Source organism: Topomyia yanbarensis, chromosome 2, assembly GCF_030247195.1.
Source record: "Topomyia yanbarensis strain Yona2022 chromosome 2, ASM3024719v1, whole genome shotgun sequence".
Lineage (NCBI taxonomy): Eukaryota > Metazoa > Arthropoda > Insecta > Diptera > Culicidae > Topomyia > Topomyia yanbarensis.
In genome coordinates, this window is record NC_080671.1 from 208,566,889 (window position 1) to 208,592,140 (window position 25,252).

The window sequence follows — 25,252 nt, forward strand, 5'->3', positions numbered from 1 at the left end:
GAAATTTTAATTTCGTCCGCCTATAGCATGTAAAGGGCAGGTAAGTAGAGATGCTCGGGTTCGGGTTTTTGGACCCGAAACCCGGACCCGACGGGTTTCGGGTCGGGTTCGGGTTCTGTAAATTTAAGCTTCTCGGGTTCGGGTCGGGTTCCGGGTTTTCAAATTTGAAATTCTCGGGTTCGGGTCGGGTCCGAGTTTTTGAAATTTTGGACTTTCGGGCTCGGGTCGGGTTCGGGTTTTTCAAATTACAAATTATCGGAGTCGGGTCGGGTTCGGGTTTTGAACAAAACAACCCATCCATTTCATGACACTGTTTCGCCTATACACAAAACGCTGTCTTTTTTGTAGTAGTGAATTATACTTCGTAATACGAATGGATGACGCCTATAACCGTATCAAATGTTAGCACCTCTGAATCGCTAGAATTCGTCGTATTTTCTACTGCTCAAATATTGTATTTTTTCATTCTTGCATAAAATTCCGTCTCTTTAGATTCGCAAACTGCCTGAATTATTAAATTTTTTAAACGAACATTCATGAAAGAGCATCAACAATACGTGTTTCACATCTAAAATCTCTTTGCGATTTATTTTTCATGATAATTAGTAATAAACCAAGTCAACAGGAATTTATCGGAAAACATCAGTTCAACTTTCTATAATGGAATATTAATTTCGGCAGGTACTTTAAAACTGATAGGCCGCGGCGACTTATTCTCTATGGAAACGGTTTTGTGGGGTACATTCTTACCCCAGAACTAAAATCGTCCTAGTATTCCTAATTTTTATTAAAGTTATAATTAAATTGGATAGTTTTATAGTTAAAATATTCGTGTTTTGACTATTTAATTATATAATATTTCATTTTGTATAGAACAAGTCTTTAAAATACGCCAAAATTCCCTTTTTTCTTCATATTGCTATAACTCCGGTAGTTTCAAATCGATTTTGACCATTTATACGACGTTGTAAAGCTTATCAAATTTCCTTTTGAACAGTTTTTTTTAAAAACGGGTCAAAAAGTATGTTTATTCCGATGCTTTTTTGAAAACCAAACGCCAATACAAACGTTAAAAATACAGCAATATTCCGTAACAGAGATGAAACAGGAAGGCGTCAAACGAATAGGTAGAGCCGGTGCATTGTACGTGTATATAAAGTAAGTATGTTCCAGAGCCTGGGCTGCAGAAGATAGCGAATCGAATGATGCGTCTTACATACTATATACAAATCATATTCACGAATGTGTTTTGACTCTTTCATTCGCAAAATCAAAAATTACGATACCGATCCAAACGCATTTTCTAATTACTTCGCTATAGTCTTTGTTATACCAAATAATAGATACTATTATTCGGCAGAGTTGGAACTTATTTTACACAAGTTTCTCGCTTACTATGTATCGATATTTTGCTTTTAAAAAAATATATAATAGTTTTTTTTGAATTATGTACACATGACAAAACACTAACGCAAACGGTTTTGTGGGGTACATTTGTACCCCAAACAAACTTTAAGCAAGCACTGTTAAATTGGTCAAATGAAACAAATAGGTTGTACCTGCCTTCCCGGAAGTTTAATAATCAAATTGGTTTATAATAAAGATTACCTGCAATTAAAATAAACTCTAACGGAAAAATAAGGATTTGAACTCATAAATTTGGTGGTACTTTGGAGTCATTGTGGCGGCTCAAATTTAAAAAGGGCACATTATTTTTTTTAAAAAGCAGATAGTTTAGGCCAAATTTATTTTCTAGAGACTGTCTGTTCCATCAGACCTAAACCTAGCTTCACTTCCGCCAGGTTTCGTTGTTCATTACACTCATATGGTGATGGGATAATAGCACCACTATCAAATTAGTGGTACATATATGAAACAAGCACTTTCTGTCAGATTGTTCCCGGGCTAAGCTGTTGCATGATCCGGATTCCTTCATGAAAATACATGAATTTCCACGAACTTAACGAATTGATCGCAAAAATTTTGTGTGTTCTGTTGAAGTCATTAACGGATTTTTAAAAGTTTGGAGTCGTTCCGAGAGCTCCATTGGAGATGTCGAAGCATCTCTATTGGCGCACTTACCATATAATCTGAAACATAAAATAACTGAGATACCCAATCATAGATCGTCCTAACGCTAATGATGGGACATCAAGAACACATCAGAAATGATTGATACCCTTCGATACAGGTTTGACCGTTCCAACCAGTAACGTGGGTGACCTCATGTGAACTGTCTAATACGAATTGCCAATTGCCATAGCTTAATTTAATACATGTAATAAATTATACGAAACTGCCTTGCAGGAATGGTTTCTGATAAAAAATCAAAAATTTTGGTTAAGTACGACGGGCAAGGTTGTTGGGAGTTAGTCGCCGATTTAACTTAATTTCTGGTTAAGATATCGACGATTTATAAGTTTCTCAGAACGTTACAAATTTGACGTTCAATAATAGTAAACATAAATGCGGATTCTACTCGACCGTGATTTGTTTTGCCATATGCAGATATAACTCAATGCGTATGGTGCTATTTCAGAATCGAGTGATTCTACTATTCTTAGATGAGTCAAGGGTCCAGCTCGGGTGCCTAGAATTAAAAATCTTCGAGATCTTTGGTTGATTCTCCGTATTAGCAAGTTGATCGGGCTCGGGCTTTTCGGATTCGGATCGGGCTTTTCGGGTTCGGGTCGGGTTCGGATGTTCAAATTTTAAAATTCTCGGGTCGGGTTCGGGTTTTACAAAATTTTCATTCTCGGGTACGGGTCGGGTTCGGGTTTTTAAGTTTTAAAATTGTTCGGGCTCGGGTCGGGTTCTTCAAATTTTATAATTTCGGGCTCGGGTCGGGTTCGGGTTTTTAAATTTTCATGCGCTCGGGTTCGGGTCGGGTTCGGGTTCAAAAAAATTGAAACCCGACCATCTCTACAGGTAAGCAAATAACGCAGCTCTGTGACTTGTATATTTTTCACTGACAACAGTCAGTAATAATTCGCGATTGCCGGGACCAATCTTCCCAAATGAACATCGAACACCACTCGAACGCGCTAATGCGTACCAAAACACGAGCATATGTTCGTCTGCACTACCGAACCCCATGTACGTACGCGGTGTTCGTACACACAGGTTCTTGATACTAGTTTTCTCTTTCTCTCACCCATCATCACTAACATTGACTCATTCTGTTTTGTGCGCGCCTTTCTTATGTACGCACACGGTGTACGCACACGATGTTTAAACCTAAGTTTGCACATCGTTCGCTTGGGTTCGGTGTTCGATGTGAACCTGTACACAAAGGCAAAGCATGTTTGAGGTTGAACGCGTGCACGAAATTTTGTACACAGGTGCAAACTTGTAGATGTTCATGGGAAGAATGGCCGGGACTTGTGTTTTTTCATCACTGTCGCCTGTGTAAAATTTACATTTAAAAGTGGTTGAAACTATGACAAGTTTTTTTTATTTATAACATTAAGTTTGTTAACGAATGAAAGGACTATTATTATACAGGGGGAATTGGGCCAATTCGGACCTAGTAAGAGTTATTGAGCTATAGAATGGAATCTTGTCAACCGATTCACAAAAAAAATATTTTTACTGAAAGCCTGACCGAATGCGAATCTCTTATCAGAGTGTGTCTATGCACTCTTGAGCCAAAGATTGCAAAAGGTCCGAATTGCCCCAACCCTGGTCTAATTCGGACCCCCCATGGTCCAATTCGGACCACGTTTTTATTTCACAATAGAAGTGATGAAAACTAATTCCAGTATGTTGTAATGTAATTTAATTAGCTTTTAGGAAAATTCACTATAAGCTAAGCTATACTAAATAAATCGTCTGATTCGATGTAATTTATTTGTTGTCCTGGTGGTGGTGATACATAAGATTCAATATGAGCTACTTCCATTGTTCTTCTAAAGTCGATCGTGCCTCTGGTTTATACGCCACCGCCTCTTTGCTTCTTTTTCGGCCATAGCAGTAACGATGTCATCATTGGTCAAAATATTTGATTTTTGCGGTATTCTACCATGATGCGGGTCACTTTTCCGCAGCGGTGTTCGGCCGAATGTCTGGCAACGTGCCATATAAATTTGAAGATACAACTTCCGGCAATCGATGTTGTTTCGGTCTGTCTCTGACTGAAGATGGCAGGGTCGTCGGCATCTTGAAATACATCAGCATCAAGTCACTTGATTCAAGTGGCCAAATTCCGCACTTTGTCAATACACTTTAAATAATTCACTTCGCAGCTCAAAGCTCTAGACTTCTGGTGATAATTTGAAGAAGATTGAAGGTTGTCATCGGTCGACCGGGATTCATAAACATCCAATTCGAACAATGAGCAATAACACATATTTGAATAGACTGAATACAGAGATAACCAATGGCTGTTATCGATAGCTGCAGTGTTAGAACGACAGAACAAATATGCCGTTAGCCCGGCGGAATTCGAGTGCGGCCAATGATCGATGCGACTCACAATTATCAAGCACTAGGGTGGATGTACCAATAGTCGCATACTTAAGGAAAACTTGCTAAAAATCGATGAATAGACCTATGGGCAATGTTAATACATTAAACGAAAGCTTTCAATCCCTACTTCATAGGAAAAAATATAAAGATGGTTTAATCACCAATTTGTTTATTCAAAACCGCTTGTACCGCTGTAGGGACACATGTACCATTAGTGGTGCAATCACTAATTTCGGTTCCTATTGTTGCAATTCCCATTGATTTCTTATGACACTTGCAACTATAGGTACACTATATCAACTATAGGTGCAAGGGAGCTCAAAATTCAAAGAAAATCATTTTATTCAATAGTTATTTAAGCAAATTTCAAGGATAAAAGTTTTATTGTCGCATTATTTTAGTTTTCCATTGAAAAATGTCCTCAAATGTTTCAGCTAATGAGGTTAAGTAACCTTTTCACAGTAATTTATTTATTTAAAATTTAACAATTTTGATCGACTTTTCGTTCATTTCGTGACAATCTTAATAGTTAACATGGCACTTATTGTATCTTTTCTTATTTTCATTCGAAAGCCAGAAAAATTTTGCATAGTAAAAGATATAAACACCTGTCAGTTATGTGAATTTAGCATTCTTTTAGAAGTTAATTAGTTTAAAGTAGTGTTACCAGTGCAGTAATTTTTCATTATCAATTGAAATATTTCAATGATAATGAGAATGGCAACCATTCAGTTTCCATTTGTTCCTATTCACTCGATTGATTTTGACATACTTCTTCAAATGAAATACTAAAATTCCTCTTCAATTGAATGGAAGCATGTGTTCATTTGAAACATTTTATCCTATGGAAGTCGATGTAAGCATGAAATGATGTTACTAAAAGTTCACTCCGAATACAAAGGCGTAGCGAACGAAACATATACCAGTCAAACGAACGAAAATGAACTATAAACTATACAGTCCTATGCAAATTATTTCACACACACTACTTGGGGTTTGTTCCTACAATTATTACGGCCAAATAGTTTTGGTTGCCAGGTGTTGGACGCTCGTAGGACCAAAGTGCATCGTATCGGACTAACAGGAGGACGAGATGAACTATTCTAATGCCAGCTATCATGATATCACACTAATGCAGATTTGTAAATATGTTCTTTATACATAGCTATAGAGTTCTATGCAAATCATTTCACTCACACTACTTGGGGGTTTGTTTTCCTCCAGCTGTCATATGTAAAACTGTCAGTTAACTCAAACGTTTTAAATAGCTTGCCTAACGTATTTATGATGGTGCTCTGTGCCACTGTGAAACTTCTGCCGGAGACGTACAATACCGGTTGGTCGGGATCCACCCTGCAAATAATCCGACCGAAAAGCTCTTTTCGATTTGTTTTCCTCCATCTATCAGAACATTGTGATAGGTAGAGGAAAACAAATCGTGAACACACTAAAGCATTTACTGATTGTCAAGTATTCTATACATACCATGGTATTGAATAAATGGTAGGCATATTTTCGAAAGTAAAAGTAAATCGGAAAAACGTATTGCTTTTTAGGGGAATTTATCGACAATACTCATTGTATTATTTTATTTCATCACATTTACGGATTATTGGCAATTCTCTATAACAATTGCGAATTATTTCATAATCATTAAGACATATAAAAGTAATTCTGATACACCCTATCCTTTACTAATACATCTTGATGCAACAGAAGCAATGCACTGTAAAAAAATCATATCATTCATTCAATTATTTCCACACATGATGAAGCGCAAATATCAACAAAATGATTCTAAAACACTTCTACAAAATCCCCAAAATTTTTGTCAAACCCTAATGTTTTATCACATAAACATAGTAGCACAGTGATTTCTATTAGTTTCCTTTTGAATTTAATTCCATTGAAATTTCTGAGATTTACCTTGCACTTTGCACCAGTATTTTGTAACAGTGCGTTCGACTAGAGCATTATATGTAAACAAAAGTATAGCTCAAAATGTAGAATGTGTGGTGTGAAACAAAGTCCAATGGTTTAAACTCTATAACGACTTGTACATTGCTAAAATGGGAGAATCAAGTGGTAAGTGGACAGCCAAGCATATTCTGTTTCCATACTTTTTATATTTTCTTTGGTTTCAGCAAAAGAACTTACGCTATGGAGAAGTGTGTCAGTTTGCAGTTCAAAAATTTAGATTTCTACTTGGTGTGTATAATGATCCGTCCGTCCGGGAGGTGGTCCAGTAAGGGCAGTCAGGAACTCCAGATACTTGAAAAACACCCGCAGTTTACTGGATTGTTCCGATAATGCTTTGGGATAAAATAGACTGACATGTCAGGCTGATTTGTTGGAATGTGCGACGTGTATTGCATTGAAGGTGAGTTCTCAGTGGTTTCATTTGAGTAATGCTTAATTCGTATTTTCTCGTCGATTTAAGGAGCTCAAACTTGACAAACGGTTCTGAATCACTGGTGGAATGATGATAGCAAAGTCGTTGGATTTGAGGCTTGTTACAGCAGGTCGTGGGCGACTCTTGTCGCGTTGTGTATTATTTGTGATCATTGATCATCATCATTGCAGTATTGAAGTTTCGCAAAATTGAGTGCTGAAGCTCTTGCAAGTAATATTTCCAATTTGCAGAGCCCAAACAAAATACATTTAAAATTAAATCATAAACTTTGTTTTCAATGAGATTGAATAAGAAAGAAAGTTTTCTCTTGTGTGTGTTGTGGATAAAAATGACAACATCAGCTTGCTTAAATTGGACGGAAACCAATTTGAGTGCGTCTTTAGAAAACAGATTTGGATTCTAGATAAGCATAGATGATTGGTGGATATTATGCAGGTTCATTTCGATGTTGTAATCGCTGCTTTATCCGCTCTCCTCTTTAGGCTTCGTATGTGTTTCTTCTCCCAGCTGCTGCGCGTAGTTTGATTTGTCAGTCTGCTAACCACAGAATGCAGAATTTGGTACAGTGTGTACGGCATGTACCCGGCGAAGCAAATCAAACTTCCGGCGTTTCAAAGAATTTGCTCACAGCATGTTTTCGGATACTCATATACTATTACTGTAATACAAACACATACTAATGAAATATATTTCATATGCTTATTTTACTTAAAAAATATGGCATTAAGCCGTAATATAACTGAATATGAAACGGATTTCTGTTTCAATCGCATGTTTGAATAGGAGAGACTTTGGTTTTCTATTACTATAATGGGAGTAATGAGTGTTAGGCCAGTTCAAGTGACGATGCTGTGCGAATACAAAGAAAATGAAACTTGTGGTGTTATTTATTAGTTGTGATTATATATATTTTGTGAAGCAAAACTAATATTAAAAATTTACATTTAGTTAAACTCTGGGTTCGACTGTGAATTGTTTTCTTGGGGAATGGAGTCACAGTTGTAAGTGGTTGCAATAGTTTGCTCGTAAATATCCTCATTCAATTTGACAAGTAGAATGTGTGTAACCTGCGGGGTCGTTACTCCCAGCACTTATGAGACCCCCCTCTACACTTCTCAGGGAAGGCTTGCGGTCGCAAACTATTGCCAAGAAAACGCTTGTTTGACCTTCAAGTAAAAACCCACTATATTTCCGGATATCGATGTCACTTTTTATTCTTCTGTTGGTTGAGCACTTTTCCCACTTTCTTAAGCTACTCCTACCTCGGGTGCCGATGGTGGCACTACACCTGCTGTTGTTTCGGGGCCCCTTCTGCTACTGCAGCTTCGCCGTCGTGCTCAGTGGTGTTCACAGTTTCCGTCGTAGCTCGCGGAATCTACGCTGGTTATTAACGGCGTCTCGTTGCCTGTAGAAGGACCTTGGTAACCCTGCTGTGCTGGCCTGAATGTGGTGACGTATCCAGGCAGCTTTTAGGAGGCCGGTAGGAATGGCGTCGGCCTTGACTCCGCGATGGTGGTCGCAACTATATCGCGCTTTTATGATGGTTGACGGGTCGGGAAACTCCGGCGGTCTAGCACGCTCTGGAGGTTTCCTAGGGTAAAACCGAAGGGTCCTGGTTGTCTTCTCCTTATTCGCTTCCTCTTTCGTCACTTAAATGCAATCACTGCTCAAAACTTTATCTTCCACTTAAACTTTTCGTACCGCTTTGCTAGGTGGTTACCAGGCTAATGGCGTATTTAGTCCTGGTCGTTCACCTCGAACCTCGACCGTTGACCCCTCAGTCGTCCACATATTCCGCCCCATGCTGTCCTTATAGTTGTGTGGTTATCGCCACCCTCCATGGCCGCCTACTTCCTTCGATATGCGCTACCAGTGGTGGGTGGTGGAAACTGCTGCATGTGATGGATGGCTGCGTGCTATGTGGGTGTTGGGTGGGCTGCTTACCGTTAGATCTTACATTTATTTTCTTGACACTCACTATACACAAATAAACACAAAAATTACGAAACGCGAAAATCTCAACAGTCTTGGACGAAACTAAACCACTTGTTAAACTCTCCCCCAACTCGGGTAAAAAATATTAGTGAAGCTAATATTTTTTTAAATCACAAATACACAAGAACACTAGTTAATTGACGCGTACCTCTGAACCAAACATTCAGGAACAAAAATTTACAGATCACTTCTTATTTTTTTAGCTCTGTATAACAAAACGAAATTTTGATATTTTTTTGTTATCCTTTAAAAGGGTCAAGTGTCGCTAGAGAAAGAATCGCATTTTACTTTTCAGTGTTACTTGGGTCGGGGTCATAAGTAATCATTGTTGGTAATCCAACTCCTCACTGTTTCAAGGTCGAAACCTGTTACTGACCATCAACATCTTACCATTCCGGTCTTCAGCGAACCCAAAACACTGTTATACACAACCAAAACTGACGAGAAACGAATTAAAATATTTATACAAGTCTATTTACAAAATTTAAAAATTCGAACAAAATCATGCATTTTTTTTGTTTTAAAAATATTTTTATAATTTTTTTTTTGAACGTAATAATTATATTCCGGAATTATTTCTATACAAATTATTTACCAAGTCGCGCCAAGGCACGGTGTGAAATATTTCTCCGCGGAGTGAAACATTTCATTATGTCGGAGTTGCACTGCTCTAACCAACTCTACATGCGCATTTTGTGATAACGTTATCATTTTCATCTGTGTATGTGATTATTTCGCTGAATCGAGCTGTCAAGACCTATCAAACTATTCTGCTATTGTAAAACGTAATGATGTGGCTTGATGGGGTTTTAGCTAGAATCAGGATAAGTGCGCACTTATTATTCTGGTTATTCTAGGTAGAAGTCCATCTAAGCTAAAAATATGAGGATTTTTATGCAATCTGGCACAGGTAAGTATTAATCTTATTGTTATTATTTGTTAGATCTGCATGATATTTGCTATTTGGTATTTCGTTTCAACATAACCAATTGGATATGTGGAAACCTTGTGTTCGTTTGCATTATATTGTTCTGTTCGTAGGTTCCAAGGTCGTTGTCGCAGTTCTGCTGATCACACATTTCTATAGCATGATCATCATCCGTAACTTGTATTACAACATTAGATGCCTATTTGCAATATTGCATACAAGTTATTTAGTGCATGTATTGCATTTTCAATCTATTTTATATTTCATAATATTCCTCCTTTCTACAACTCTAAATTTTCCGTTTTCGAGATCTCTTTCCTTTTTCTACAATCTAAAACATCTAAAATTCACAACAAATTCTTTGATTTCCGGCCTTTGTTTCGTTGCAACGATTTGGATAATTGGCTAAATCCACCCTTTTTGGCGAAAACTAGTTCCTTCTCTGATCTGAGACATCGTGAGTGAATTTGAGCTGATTTTCCAGACGAATATGTTTTCGGAAAATTGCCTCCTCCAGCTCGCATTCTCATTTCTCAGGAACTAGAGTTCCTCCCTCTCTTCTTTGCGTGCATTTCACATCACTTGATTATGCTTTCAAGTCAGCTGCTGAAAATACTCCCAACCGTTTTCCTTTTAGGTCCGAGACCTCATAGGAACTGGAGCCTTTTTTCGCCATTATAATACACGGAACATACTGTGGACCCAACTTGGCGTTGAAGATTTTGCTTGCTGACGATTGACCAAAGGTTCGCTTGAAGACCCTCTGACCAATGTCGAAGGTTGGTGAGTATCGCTTGTGGCGCAAATCGCATTGCCGCTTTGTACTTTCGTGGCATTTACGAAGGTTTTCTCTCACCAACTCGAAACTCTTTCTGCTCACTCCTCTCAATCTTTCCATCCTCTCTTCCTCAGATAGTACTCTATCCTCCTCTAACCGATGATCCGACCCTCGTGTTACCATTTCATGTCCGAAAATAATGCGATAGGGGGTAAATTTGGTCGAAGCATGTACAGTGTTGTTGAGAATGTATTCCATCTCAGAGATTTTAGTATCCCACAGTTGTTGGTCTTGGCGGACGTAAGTGCGTATCATCGCGTTGATCGTCCTGTTCAAGCGTTCTGCTGGGTTGGCTTGACTCCGATGTCGCGCGTTCGCCCAGTGTTGAATTTCATATTTCAGCAACAAATTCTGAAATTCTTTGGACAGAAACGTTGTTGCATTGTCCGTAATGACGAACTGAGGTACGGAAAACTTTCGCAACCACCTGTCTTCCAGAATGCAGCATAGACTAACAGACGAAATCTTCTTCACCGGAACAAGCATGCAATATTTAGAAAATATGTCCATAACGACCAATAAATGTGCATTGCCCTGCTTGCTTCGGGGAAGTGACTGTATGTAGTCCATGCATATAATCTGGAAAGGTCTCGTTGCCACCCTTTGCTTACCCATTTCTGGAGTTGTTGATTTTGTGGAATGTTTATTTTCCTTACAAGGTACACAGTTACTAATGTGCATTTTCAGGTCAGCACTCATACGCGGCCAATAGTACCTTCTTTTAAGCTTTTCGATACATTTCTCGAAACTGATGTGCAAGTTAGCATCGTGTTCTTGCTCTACTATTCGGAAACGAGCTGATTCTGGAACACACTCATTCCATTCGAACCGGTAGTCCAAAACGTCGGACCGGGTGGACACAAATTTGTACAATTTCCCGCCGTCGATCCGGGAGTCGATGTACTTCTCGGGATCTGTTTCGACTGCCTCATATAAATTCCTGTACCATCCATCTCCTACCTCCACCTCAAGTACTTCAATCGACCTTGACAGAGCATCCGGGACTATATTCTCCTTCCCTTTCCTGTGTCTGACTTCCATGTCGTACTGTTGGAGAGTAATGCTCCAGCGGCTCAAACGTGAAGACGACTTCCATTTGGCTTTCATAATGAAAGTTAATGCCGATGAGTCTGTCACGAGAGTGAATCTGGTACCCTCAATATAGCAACGGAACTTCTCTATACAGCGAAGGGCGGCTAACCCTTCCTTCTCTGCTGCGTGATAGTTTAGTTCGGCGCCTTTGAGCTTTTCCGAGTGGTACGCAATCACTCGCTCTTCCCCACCTTGAACTTGAGTAAGCACACCAGCAAGAGCGGAATCACTGGCGTCGGTTTGAACGCAAAACGGGAGGCTAAAATCTGGGTTAGCCATCACAGGAGCTGAGATCAGTCTCTCCTTGATGGCTTGAAAAGCTTCTTCTGCTGCCTCAGTCCACCGCACCCTCCCGGCTTGTTTTGCAACAAGTCGGTGAGAGGTGTGGTGAGTTCGCTAAACTTGTCGATGAACCTGCGGTAGTAATTAACCATACCGAGGAATCGTCTAAGAGATCTCACGGAACTAGGGGCTTCATATCCAAGAATCGCTCTAACTCGATCTGGATTAGGCCGAAGTCCGTCTTGGGATAAGATATAGCCCAGATAAGGCAGTTCGTAGCAGCAAAAGTTTGATTTATTCAAATTAATATGTAAATTAGCCTCCTTCAACCGTCCATCAGCATGTTGTCCAGAGATCTGTGAATTTTCTTGTGTATCTCGGGGCTCCACGGATATGGATTTTTCCGCACTGGGTCTGCCCCTTCTTCTCCTCGATTTCTATTCTATGCTCTATCAAATCTGTTTTTCCGTATACCCCTGGACTAGCTATCAAGATCATCTTTTTAACTTCCTCCAACTGTCTCTTTTGATCCTCGCTTAATTCTTCTTTATTTTCTAGGATATCTCCCTCACTAACGTCGACCGTTTCGACGAAGTCCGTCCATTAAAAGTTATTGGTAAGTCGGTACATCCTAACACCTCTAAATTTTGTCCTGCTGCTGTCTTCAGATTAACATTCGTGGGTTTCCATTTCAAATTTTGTTTTCTAATCAATTTCTTTCCTCCTATCTCTAACACTGTCCTCGCTGCACCACTATCAAGCAACCCAATGATGGAAATTCCTAACACCTCAACTTTTGCAAATGGTCTAGAGTCACCGTTGAGGGTTACGAGCACAGTAGCAATCTCTGCATCCCCGGTAACTTCTTCGTCCACTTTTGCATAACCAAGTTGTTGAAGTATTTCCGTCGAGTTCTCTTCCAATCTTTCGTGAGGTCTTGTGGCGCTATGCATTGGACTGTCTCGCCTCACTGAGTAGTCGTATGGTCGATTTTTGACTGACAGTAAGGACAATCCTTGGTTGGAAAACCTGGGAATCCACAACGTTCACAGAATACCATCCGCTTCTTAGGGCAATTCGCGTAACCGTGACCTTCTTCATGGCAATTGAAGCACATTCCTCTCCTTACGGGAATATATGCTCTTACGATCCTATGAAGGGCACTAGTTCCACTGGGACCTGCGATTGGACTCTTTGACCTCTGTTTTTTTTTTTTTTTTTCATACGTTTATTTGACACGGCATTTGCAATAGCTTTTTACGCCAGTTTCTTTTTTTACATAGCACGTTACAAAAATCCTTAAGACTAATTTTAACTATACTAGTACTTTGTCTAAAACTAACACTGAAATCACTTTATTGTTTGCTTTTTTCCTTACATTGTTGTATTTCATACTGATCTAGTATTTTCGGGTGCATTTATTTACTTTTTTTCTGTTATTGTCTAAATTTAAAAACTAAATATTCTAGGACCCTTTAATTGGTGAATGATTAGCCTTGGATGAGAGTATGAGGAGATGAATTTAATTAAATTTTGACAGACGCTGTTTTTAGAAAATGATAGATAAGTTCCATGTATAGAAGATCGCGATACGCCAGGATGTCTCTAACAGGAACATGGATTGGTCTTCCTCGGACTTGTAAAGAATCTACTAATTGTGATCTGGCTTCACGATATTCAGTGCAGGACCAAACAACATGCTCAATGTCATGGTAACCTTCTCCACAAGCACAATGATTACCCTCAGCGAGCCCAATACGACGGAGATGCGCATCTAAAGTATAATGATTGGACATGAGCCTAGACATCACACGGATGAAGTCCCGAATTACATCCAATCCTTTGAACCATGCCTTCGTTGATACTTTAGGGGTAATTGAGTGTAGCCATCGTCCCATATCTCCATTGTCCCAAGATGTTTGCCAACTAGCAAGTGTCCTCTGTCGAGAAGCGCTATAAAATTCATTGTAAGCGATGGGTCTTTCATATATTTCACCATCTAGTGCACCAATCTTGGCTAAATTATCAGCTTTCTCATTGCCCGCAATAGAGCAATGGGCGGGGAGCCACACTAGGGTAAATTTATAACATTTTCTTGTCAGGTTACTCAGAGATTCTCGTATCTTCCCCAAAAAGAATGGATCGTGATTATCAATCCTCTTTGAGCGTAGAGCTGCAATTGTGCTGAGACTATCAGTGAGGATAAAGTAATGGTTCGGGGGTAAAGTATTAATTATTTGCAAACTATAGTGAACTGCTGCTAGTTCCGCTATATAAACAGAGGCGGGTTCTGCAAGTTTGAGAGAAATTGAAAAATTATTGTTGAAAATACCGAAACCAGTGGCCTCACTGATTCGTGACCCATCAGTGTAAAACATTTTAAGGCAGTCTATGTGTTGATATTTACTTGTGAATATTTTAGGGATCTCCCGCGAGCGTAGATGATCCGGAATTCCACGAATCTCTGCTTGCATGGACGTGTCGAAGAATAAAGTGGATTCAGGAATATCTAGTATATTGACGTATGTGGGAACATATTTAGCAGGCGTTATTTCTTGTGACATGTGATTGAAATACACTGTCATGAATCTGGTTTGGGGTTGAAGCTCGACAAGTCTTTCAAAATTTTCAATTACCAGTGGGTTCATAACCTCACATCGAATAAGTAAACGAGAAGAGAGATCCCAGAATCGGTCTTTTAAAGGAAGAACTCCCGCTAGTACTTCAAGACTCATCGTATGGGTCGACTGCATGCAACCTAAGGCAATTCGTAAACAGCGATACTGTATCCGTTCCAGTTTAATAATGTGAGTGTTCGCAGCTGAACGGAAACAGATGCACCCATATTCCATTACTGAAAGTATTGTTGTTTGATACAATCTTATCATGTCACTTGGATGAGAACCCCACCATGATCCAGTTATTGTTCGCAGAAAATTTATCCTTTGTTGGCATTTCGTTATTAGATACCTAATGTGGCCTCCCCATGTGCCTTTAGAATCGAACCAAATTCCAAGGTATTTAAAAGTCAGGACTTGGGCTATCGTTCTACCAACCAACTGAAGCTGAAGCTGAGCTGGATCACGCTTCCTTGAAAAAACAACCAACTCTGTTTTCTCCGTAGAGAAATCGATGCCTAACTTCAAAGCCCAACTTGATAAATTATCCAAACTATCTTGCAGTGGTTGTTGTAAATTTAAGGCTTTTGGTCCTGTAACAGAAACCACGCCATCATCTGCAAGTTGCCTTAGAGTGCATGGGCTGACAATACAATTATCAATATCATTCACGTAAAAATTGTAGAGAAGGGGGCTTAAACAAGAACCTTGTGGGAGGCCCATGTAACTTATTCTGAATGTTGCCAAATCGCCATATGAAAAATGCATGTGCTTTTCTGACAATAAGTTGTATAAATAATTATTTAATATTGGTGAAAGACCACATTGATGTAGTTTCTCTGAGAGAACATCAATGGAAACAGAGTCGAATGCTCCTTTTATGTCTAAGAACACAGACGCCATTTGTTCTTTTTTTGCGTAAGCTAGTTGGATTTCTGACGAAAGTAGCGCCAGACAATCATTCGTTCCCTTTCCCCTCCGAAAACCAAACTGGGTATCTGATAGCAAGCCGTTCGCCTCAACCCAATTGTCGAGACGTCGTAGGATAATTTTTTCCAACAATTTCCTGATGCAGGATAGCATTGCAATCGGTCGATACGAGTTATGATCGGAGGCTGGTTTTCCCGGTTTTGGAATTGCGATAACTCTCACTTGTCTCCAGTCGTGCGGGACAATGTTCTGCTCAAGAAGCTTATTGAATAAATTCAACAAGCGTCTTTTTGCTAGGTCAGGCAGATTCTTCACCAAGTTGAATTTAATTCTGTCTAGTCCCGGAGCATTATTGTTGCATGAGAGGAGTGCAATTGAGAATTCCATCATTGTCAAAGGCGAATCTATGAAATCGTTACTTGTGGGAGCATCGCGAGTGATTTTCTGCGCAGGAGCAGAATCGGGACAAATTTTCTTGGCAAAATTAAATATCCAACGATTCGAAAAATCTTCGCTTTCATTAGTCACGTTTCGATTCCTCATTCTTCTGGCTGTGTTCCAAAGAGTACTCATTGATGTTTCTCTTGACAAGCCATTAACGAAGTGTCTCCAATAACTAGATTTTTTGGCACGACGTATACTGTCAAATTTGTTTTGCAAAATGAAATAATTTTCAAAGTTCTCACGTATACCCCCTTTCTGTTTCATAATTTCTTTGTAGGCAACTTGTTTAGCTTCATATGCATCAGAGCACTCTTTGTCCCACCAAGGATTAGGGGGCCGTCTATGTATTGTCATTCCAGGATTGCATTTCGTTTGGGCTTGTTCTGCTGCTTCAACAATTAAACCCGCTAGGAATTCATATTCTTCGGTAGGGGGTAGCTCTTCTGTCGAAGCAAGAGAAGTGGAAATTAATGTTTCGTATGTTTTCCAATCAATATTTCGTGTTAAGTCATAAGGAACATTGATTGAATTCGTAAGGCCTAATTCACTGTTAATTGAAACAACGATTGGCAAATGATCGCTACCGTGAGGATCAGGTACAACCTTCCACGTGCAATCTAACCGAAGTGATGTCGAGCACAGAGATAGATCTAATGCACTTGGACGTGCAGGAGGTCTGGGGATGCGTGTTGTTTCGCCAGTATTTAAAACTGTCATATTAAATTCGTCACAAACATTGTATATCAAAGAGGATCGATTATCATTGTAGAGGGAACCCCACAATACTCCGTGCGAGTTGAAGTCTCCCAGTATCAGACGCGGAGCAGCCATGGATTCCACTACCTCAAAAATTTGACGTTGTCCAATTTGAACTTTGGGAGGTATATATATAGAAGCGATAGACATGTCTTTGCCTTTAATGTTCGTTTGGACAGCAACAGCCTCAATGCCCGCAAACAAGGGGATGTTAATTCTATAGAAAGAATAGCACTTTTTAATTCCTAGAAGCACTCCTCCATACGGGGTGTCTCGGTCTAGGCGAATAATGTTGAAATCATTTAAGTTGAAATTAATGTTTGAGGTAAGCCATGTTTCACATAGAGCAAAAGCATCGCATTTTAAATTATGCAGTAAAATTTTTAAGGAATCAATTTTAGGTATGATACTTCTGCAATTCCACTGTAAAACAGTGATGGAATCTTTCATTGGAGGAGGTGAATTACCCATTGAAAGATACAATCGCTGCAAGGATGGGCCATTGAGCAATCAGCTGCTCTAAAAATGTTCTAATTGTTGGGAGGAAAGCTGAAAGTATACTCTTTAGTGGTTCAGAAATATTGAATGCTTTAAAAATCCAATCAACAATTTCAGAAAATTTCAATAATCCTACCCCCGGCTGAGGCTCAGAGGTAGTCGAAATTTTATTATTTCCAGTAATGGTGTTCTGTTTGGATTGTACGTTCCCAAAACCGGGCGGAATTGATTTCGGTTTTGAATCGGAGTTTTTCGGTTTTGGGCGCAGTTTATCTATTGGTGGAGAAATTTTAAGGCCCTTTCTTGGCAGCTTGGGAAAAGAAGACTGTTTTCTTTTTCTGGAATTTCCGGGTAAAACAAATGATGTACCTTCGCACGCTCCGTCAGAGTCAGACTGTTCCGAAAATAGAGATGCGTAAGTGTTTTCTAAGAAGATGGGTTTAGGGGTAGCATTTTTCAACATTTCTGCATAGGAGCGCTTAGACCTCTCCTTCAAGGATCGTTTAATTTTATCCTCACGCAATTTATAAATGGGGCATGCAGAGAGCTCATGTGAGTTTTCTCCGCACATTAAACATTTTTCTGAATTTTCATTGCATGTATCCTCTTGATGAGAACCCCCACATTTGCCACACCGTGCCTTATTGGAACAGTAAGTGGCTGTGTGGCCAAGCTGTTTGCAATTAAGGCAATTCATTACACGAGGGATAAAAAGGCGAACAGGGAGACGAATCTTATCGATAATGACATAGTTGGGCAGCGCAGACCCAGCGAAAGTCACTCGAAATGAGTCAGTCGTGTGATACTGAATGCAATTGCTTGCATTCAAGTATTTTTACGTCTTTAAGTATGGTGTCTTTGAAACGACCAACCCCATGCTTAACTAAGTCATCAACAGTCAAACTCGATTCTGTGATGACCCCATCAATTTCAATTTCCTTTGAAGGAATATACGCTCTATACTCACGCGTAAAAAGCTCGCAAGAAGCAATTGCATTGGCTTGTTTGAGACTACCAACGACAATGCGTATTTTATCTTTATTGACTTTGACGATCTCTTTTACATCCGAGAATCGCGAAGTCAAATCTTTAGAAATTTGAATAATATTTAGCGCCTTTACTTTACGCCTAATAAATACAATCCATGGTCCCGTTGACGACTCTGGGTAAATTTTAATTCTAGTCGGATTTACATTTTCAGCATAAGGCTTAGGGGGAGGGTCTGGTACTCGTTCTCCCATCTCTTCATCCATTTTACCTAGCAAGAAAAACTATCACAAAAAGGAATGAAAAATATACCTGTTATACCTGTAGAACACACCTCATGTGTTACGTTGTAAACTCGGTGCCCGTTGTTTGACAATGTGACACTTGCTGTCCTTCTTCGTCGCGTTGCTTCTTCAGTAGAGAAATAGGCCTACCTGCAACACTTCAAAACTCTCTCCGGTTAAGCTGCTCGTCGGTATCACCACCACAAGCGCGCTCTCTCCGTTTCCACCACCTCGGTAGACAAATGTGGCTACCTGTGGCTTGCTGCGAAAATTCCACTGTCGATGCGGCACTTTTCGGTGCCACTTGTTTTCCTTATTCGTCGTACCACTTCTGCGGTAGACAAATAGAGCAAATGGGTCTACCTGTGACGCTTCCCTCTCGTCGATTAGAATTGCCCGACGACACCAATACACTATATTTTTTTCTGTGTGTACAGGCACGATCACTGTCGATTTCTGTCACCGCGGTAGGCAAATTCGTCTACCCGCGGTTTGCTGTCAAAACACCACTTGTCGAGGATGCCGTTGACCACGCCTCCGACGTATCAACTGTCGACTCACACTTAACAAACTGGTCTCTCTCTCTCTCCCACAATAACGCATACAGCGTCTCGCACTCCGTCACTCTCTCGAGAACAAAACCTTCCACCTGGAGGCACAACCGTCTCGGTCGGTTGCAAAAACTGTTATGTCTTTGACCTCTGTGGACCTCTGTTGTCAGGATTTGGTCCGGTTTTATCTAGCCTCTTTGTATTTTCATCTATCTTCTGTTCACTATGTTGTCTTCGTTGTTCCCACGAATCCTTTTGAAAGTTCCATTCTAGGTATGCTGGAAATATTGGCAGCTAACATGGCGATTCGACAATCTTCGCGGGTGTTACGAAACAGAACGTCAAATTTCCGTTTCTCATCCCACGGACACGAAAGACTACGAAAGATCCGGACCATATCTAAATAGTAGTCCTGGAATTTCTCCCTGGCACCCTGTTTCCTACTATTAGCCTGCCGTTCGTACACGTAATCGATATCAACGGGTAAGAATTCATGTTTAAGCTCTAAATTCTCCCAGCTTCCCAATTCGTTCTCCCCGTTCACTTCCATAAACCACGATCTTGCTTTGTGCGTAAACAAATGATGAGCATACTGGAATAGTTCCACCCCTGAGAGCCCTTCTGACCGTCTGTTAAACTCTACCTCCTTTAAAAACTCGTTAAGCCTTCTCCCATTGTCCATCCCACCATAACGGACCGACCATTTGTGTACTGGTAAGCGGTGACTTCCGGTTAACTTCTCTAACCTGTTATCTACCATCTCATTTTTTCGATCTAACGCGTTTATTTCCGGATTCCGCGAACTGTTCAACGAACTCCCTTTTCTTTCAACCATTCCAAAAAATTTTAATGCTTCCCTTTTTTCTGCTCACCTACTTTGTTCACTGCCTCGTCTATCTGTGTACTGTCGGTGATTTTGTACCGATCTTCCTACACCCGATTTGCAGTTTGTTTTGCTTCCAAGGCATGGATGCGCTGTAACAATTGATCCACAACTGTTAACAACTCCCTATTCTCCACAATTAGCTTTTCTTTCTCCCTATCCGCCACGTTTTCTACATCACCACCCACAGCAACATTTTCATCCACTCCAGTATTACGTTCCTCTCTTTCTCCTGGGTTCCTACGCTCATCTTCATCTGAACTAACCTGCTCTACCCTTTCTTCTTCTGACTCTTCCTCTTCCCCTTCAATCTGGTCTATTTGGTTTTCCTCTCTCCACGCTCGAATCAAGCTTTCATTAACAATGGCAAGTTCAGCCTCTCTCACTTCTGGGAGGTGGGACGTGATCGAATAGTACTCATTCAACATTCTCACACAATTCCCGGCAATCATCGCTAAACTATTCAAGTCTGCCTCTTCAACAACGTAAGCTTTCATTCTTTCCATTCTAAAAAGGACATGGATTAACTTCGTTTTAAACTTTCGCTCTGGTGCTTTTTTTCGATTTTCGGCCTTCCACTGCTCTTGTAAGCTCATTCATTATTTCGTCACACAATCCTAACTCTTGTTCTACCGATTCGTTTACAAACCCAAACTCAACATTTCCCTGACCTTTTTCTATTTTCAGGCGAGTTCGGAGTCTTCTCTCCAACTGACTACGCGGAGCATCCAGGTTTATGTTGCGAATTTGAAGTTAGTGTTCAAGCTCATCCACCGCTAAGTGGGCTGTATTCATCGCATGATACTGCGCTGCTAAATGAGAGTGTTCCATCGCTACGAAATGCGTTCAATCAAAGGAATATTCTGAATAATAAAAATGTCAACTTAGAAACGAAATCAGTTTGCACATTTTCCTTGTGAAAGCAAATTTATTTTTAAAATTTACAACTTAGCTATGTTTCCACCGTTAACTTCAATAAATTTCAGGTTCTGTTTGGTGTTTTTATTCCCACTGTCCGAAATCGATTCATTCCACAAATGAAAATGTTTTGCGCGATAAAATATTTACTTTATTATAACTTGTTTTTTTAATCGATTTCTCTCAATGGTGGATCGCAATTCTCACAATTACAGACAATCAAGACCCCTCAAACAAGTTGTTTTTCAAAAATGTTTCGCTCAACAGTGCTAGATTTTTTTAAGTGACACCGATCAATCCCGCTCAAGAACCTTGGAAGTTTTCCCAGAGACTTCTGCAATCAAGTTCCTGGTCTTCAAGTGTTTCTATATCGAACAATATTCGCGACTCTACTTTAACGTTGGGCGCCAAAGTGTAACCTGGCGGAGTCGTTACTCCCAGCACCTATGAGACCCCCCTCTACACTTCTCAGGGAATGCTTGCGGTCGCGAACTATTGCCAAGAAAACGCTTGTTTGACTTTCAAGTAAAAACCCACTATATTTCCGGATATCGATGTCACTTTTTATTCTTCTGTTGGTTGAGCACTTTTCCCACTTTCTTAAGCTACTCCTACCTCGGGTGCCGATGGTGGCACTACACCTGCTGTTGTTTCGGGGCCCCTTCTGCTACTGCAGCTTCGCCGTCGTGCTCAGTGGTGTTCACAGTTTCCGTCGTAGCTCGCGGAATCTACGCTGGTTATTAACGGCGTCTCGTTGCCTGCAGAAGGACCTTGGTAACCCTGCTGTGCTGGCCTGAATGTGGTGACGTATCCAGGCAGCTTTTAGGAGGCCGGTAGGAATGGCGTCGGCCTTGACTCCGCGATGGCGGTCGCAACTATATCGCGCTTTTATGATGGTTGACGGGTCGGGAAACTCCGGCGGTCTAGCACGCTCTGGAGGTTTCCTAGGGTAAAACCGAAGGGTCCTGGTTGTCTTCTCCTTATTCGCTTCCTCTTTCGTCACTTAAATGCAATCACTGCTCAAAACTTTATCTTCCACTTAAACTTTTCGTACCGCTTTGCTAGGTGGTTACCAGGCTAATGGCGTATTTAGTCCTGGTCGTTCACCTCGAACCTCGACCGTTGACCCCTCAGTCGTCCACATATTCCGCCCCATGCTGTCCTTATAGTTGTGTGGTTATCGCCACCCTCCATGGCCGCCTACTTCCTTCGATATGCGCTACCAGTGGTGGGTGGTGGAAACTGCTGCATGTGATGGATGGCTGCGTGCTATGTGGGTGTTGGGTGGGCTGCTTACCGTTAGATCTTACATTTATACACAAATACACAAATAAACACAAAAATTACGAAACGCGAAAATCTCAACAGTCTTGGACGAAACTAAACCACTTGTTACATGTGTTCAAGCGTATCCTCTGCCAATGTTGAACGATGGGGTGAAAGGATTAATGCCAGGGCACTGAACGATCTTTCTACTGTAGATTGGGTGGCTGGTACAGACATGACTACAGATGCTACAGCAGATAGCTCAGGATGGCTCGTTTTTCGGTTCATCCAATGACTCCATACGTCATATTTTGTACTTTGAAGCTGTTCAGCTTGGAGTGCTCGTAGCTGCTGTTGAAATGTTGTACTTAAAGCATCAACAGTGGCAAGCGACCTACCGAACATCGCAGTAATAAAATCATCACTTTCATTTGACACATCAGTCACGTTTGAAGAACATGTTGGCTGAGCCCAACGGTGAGGATCCAATTTCTTTATTCTTTCCCATGTTTGTATAATGAATCTCTAGCAGTGAAAAACTATATTAAAAAAAAAAAAAAAATATTTTCGAATCGACGTAATTGAAACGAGGGTCGAGGTATACGGCCATTTTAAAAGCCATTGATGCACGCAGATTTTCAAGTCTGGATGATAATGCTTCTGTTAATTCGCGAGAAAATGGATTGCTTTTTAATTTCTCCACTGAACATATGGTCATCAGCCATTCCATGTAAAAGTCGCTCAGTGATGTGTGCTTCTCCTGCAACTTTTTCGTACAAATGTAACATGGCTTCCAAATAATCCTGGATAAAATCCCAGCTCGGCGAAAGATCTAGAAAGCATTTAAATAAACATTCTAACAATTCATTACCCACAGCATGAGTTTTACCTAATTCAGAAAATTCTTCGGAAAGTTGAGAGAAGAACATCTTCTGATCCATGAGACATTCGAACATTTTATAAATACCTCCCCACCTAGTTTGGCACCACACCGAAGGATATTTGGCATGGTGGTAATCGAAAAATGTTTTATATTTTATATTTTTGCAGCGCTTGGCAACCTCTGTAATTTTCTTTACCATATCGTTGCTTTTGTTCACAACATCGAGGATAGCAAGTTGCAGAGTATGAACTACACATCTTACCATATTCAAGTTATCCCGGGCTTGATCATGAAACTCATTTGTAAGTTTTTCAGCAACCTCATCAGCACGATCACTTGTGTTGTCGACATCATCCATCTCTTCATACAGTGTTATAATTGATGATTCAACTTCGTCCTTCAATCGCCGTATACACGCAAGCATGTTTGCGCCGTTATCAACCGTTATTGAAAATATTTGTTCAATCTTAAGATCGTAGCGAGCCAATATCTCCAGCACTTTATCTTTGAGGTAAGCGGCAGTTTGCCTGTCCTTCACCTCAATCATGCCTTGTAATGATTGTTATTAGAAACATTTTAACCTATATTGTGTAAACTTACCTAAAGTTCTAACTAGTATTTTGCTACCTACAACATATTGAACACCAATTCCCAATACACGATGATTCGACCGACTAGCTGAGTCTATCATCAAGCAAAGCAACCGAGTCTTCATCTCAGCCGCCATGGCTGGTACCATTTTGGAGACCACCTGCTTGATATGTGCTTTGGCGTTTGGTCTATTCAGCGCAAGTACCAAAGCTGCACCCAGCGGATCAAAAATCTGTCGAAGACCTTCCCAATCGAAGCATGACAACGGAAGATTGTGATAAGCAACAAGTTTTATTGCTGAATCAACCAACAATTGCTTATCAATGGCCACTGATTTCTTAGGGATACTCCGTGCTTTTTTAACAGTTTCTTCACCGGTCAGTCCGTGTTTTATAGCCAAAGCCGTACGACGAGTTCGAAAATGCCGAATGAAGTTTCCGATATCATATTTCGATGGGATGTATGTGCAACCATCATCCGAGCCTTCAATTCGACAGAAAGCCCGATCTCCGTTACGATGAACAAACCTAGCAGCAATTTCGGAGAGGTTTTTCCTTTGCTCATTTTTACGTTTTGAACCATCCATTCCGGTGAACGCTTGATGAACCGCAGGTAAAATCAATTGAATGTGAACAACTGTTTCAAATGAAATGACACGGGGGCGGAGTATGCATATATATGAAAAATAAGCTAATACGTCGGATTGTGCGAAAATCCACACAAACAGATTTCACTCGTTCTATACCAGAATTTCTGCTGCTGGAGATCCAGTGCGATATTGACAAGATTCTTTTAGGAGTCTACTACAACCCTCCGAATGTAGATTGCTCTGAAACACTACTACATCATTTCGATGAATATACTGTCAAGTACAATTCCACATTTTTTCTGGGTGACTTCAAGACAGACCTGCTGAAACACACTGGTAAATCGCAATATTTTAAGAATGCTTTATCGAACATGTTCTACACGTGTATCAATGATGAACCTACGTTTTTTCACCGAACGGGCTATTCCTTGCTCGATCTTTTTCTAACGGATTCCCCTAACGCAGTCCTTAGATTTGAACAGGTAGCTCTGTCCGGAATATCAAAACATGACTTGATATTTTCTTCCCTTAACTTTTCAGCTAAATTTGAACCAGAACTCATACATTATAGGAAATACAAACATTATGACACCCAGGGACTAAGTGGAGCCTTCGACAACATTGATTGGAGCGAATATTGATCACCCTGATATGCTAGTTAATATTTTGAATGGCCATTTACACCGAATTCATGATTCATTCTTTCCTATGAGAGTTGCTAAGCCTAGAATTTATCCCTGGTTCAATGCGAATATTGAAAGAGCTATGGTCAGCAGAGATATAGCCTATAGAAATTGGAAGTACACCAAAAGTGTACAAGATCATGTCCATTATAAACGCCTCACGAATAAAACAAATGAACTTATTAAAAAGTCTAAAATTGATTTTGACAGACGTAATTTTAATGTGGAAATTCCTAGTAAGCAACTTTGGAACAACATTAAAAAACTCGGTATTTCTAAAAAAGGAGCGGTTCAAAATAACTTTGATCATTCTGCAAACGATATCAATGAGTACTTTTCTTCCAATTTTACCACCG

The 25,252-nt window shown here is 40.2% G+C and overlaps 2 long non-coding RNA genes across 2 annotated transcripts; both read left to right on the forward strand.

Annotated features, from left to right (window-relative positions):
• The first annotated feature begins 5,238 nt into the window (after nt 1-5,238).
• On the forward strand, nt 5,239-7,146 carry LOC131678785 (uncharacterized). Its single transcript, XR_009303736.1, has 3 exons — nt 5,239-6,552; nt 6,612-6,847; nt 6,908-7,146. It is a non-coding gene; the product is annotated as an uncharacterized LOC131678785 (long non-coding RNA).
• Nucleotides 7,147-9,663: 2,517 nt separating this feature from the next.
• Nucleotides 9,664-20,924, forward strand: LOC131682804 (uncharacterized). The gene is made up of 4 exons (XR_009304155.1): nt 9,664-9,785; nt 10,441-10,586; nt 12,574-12,631; nt 20,654-20,924. It is a non-coding gene; the product is annotated as an uncharacterized LOC131682804 (long non-coding RNA).
• The last annotated feature ends 4,328 nt before the right edge of the window (nt 20,925-25,252 follow it).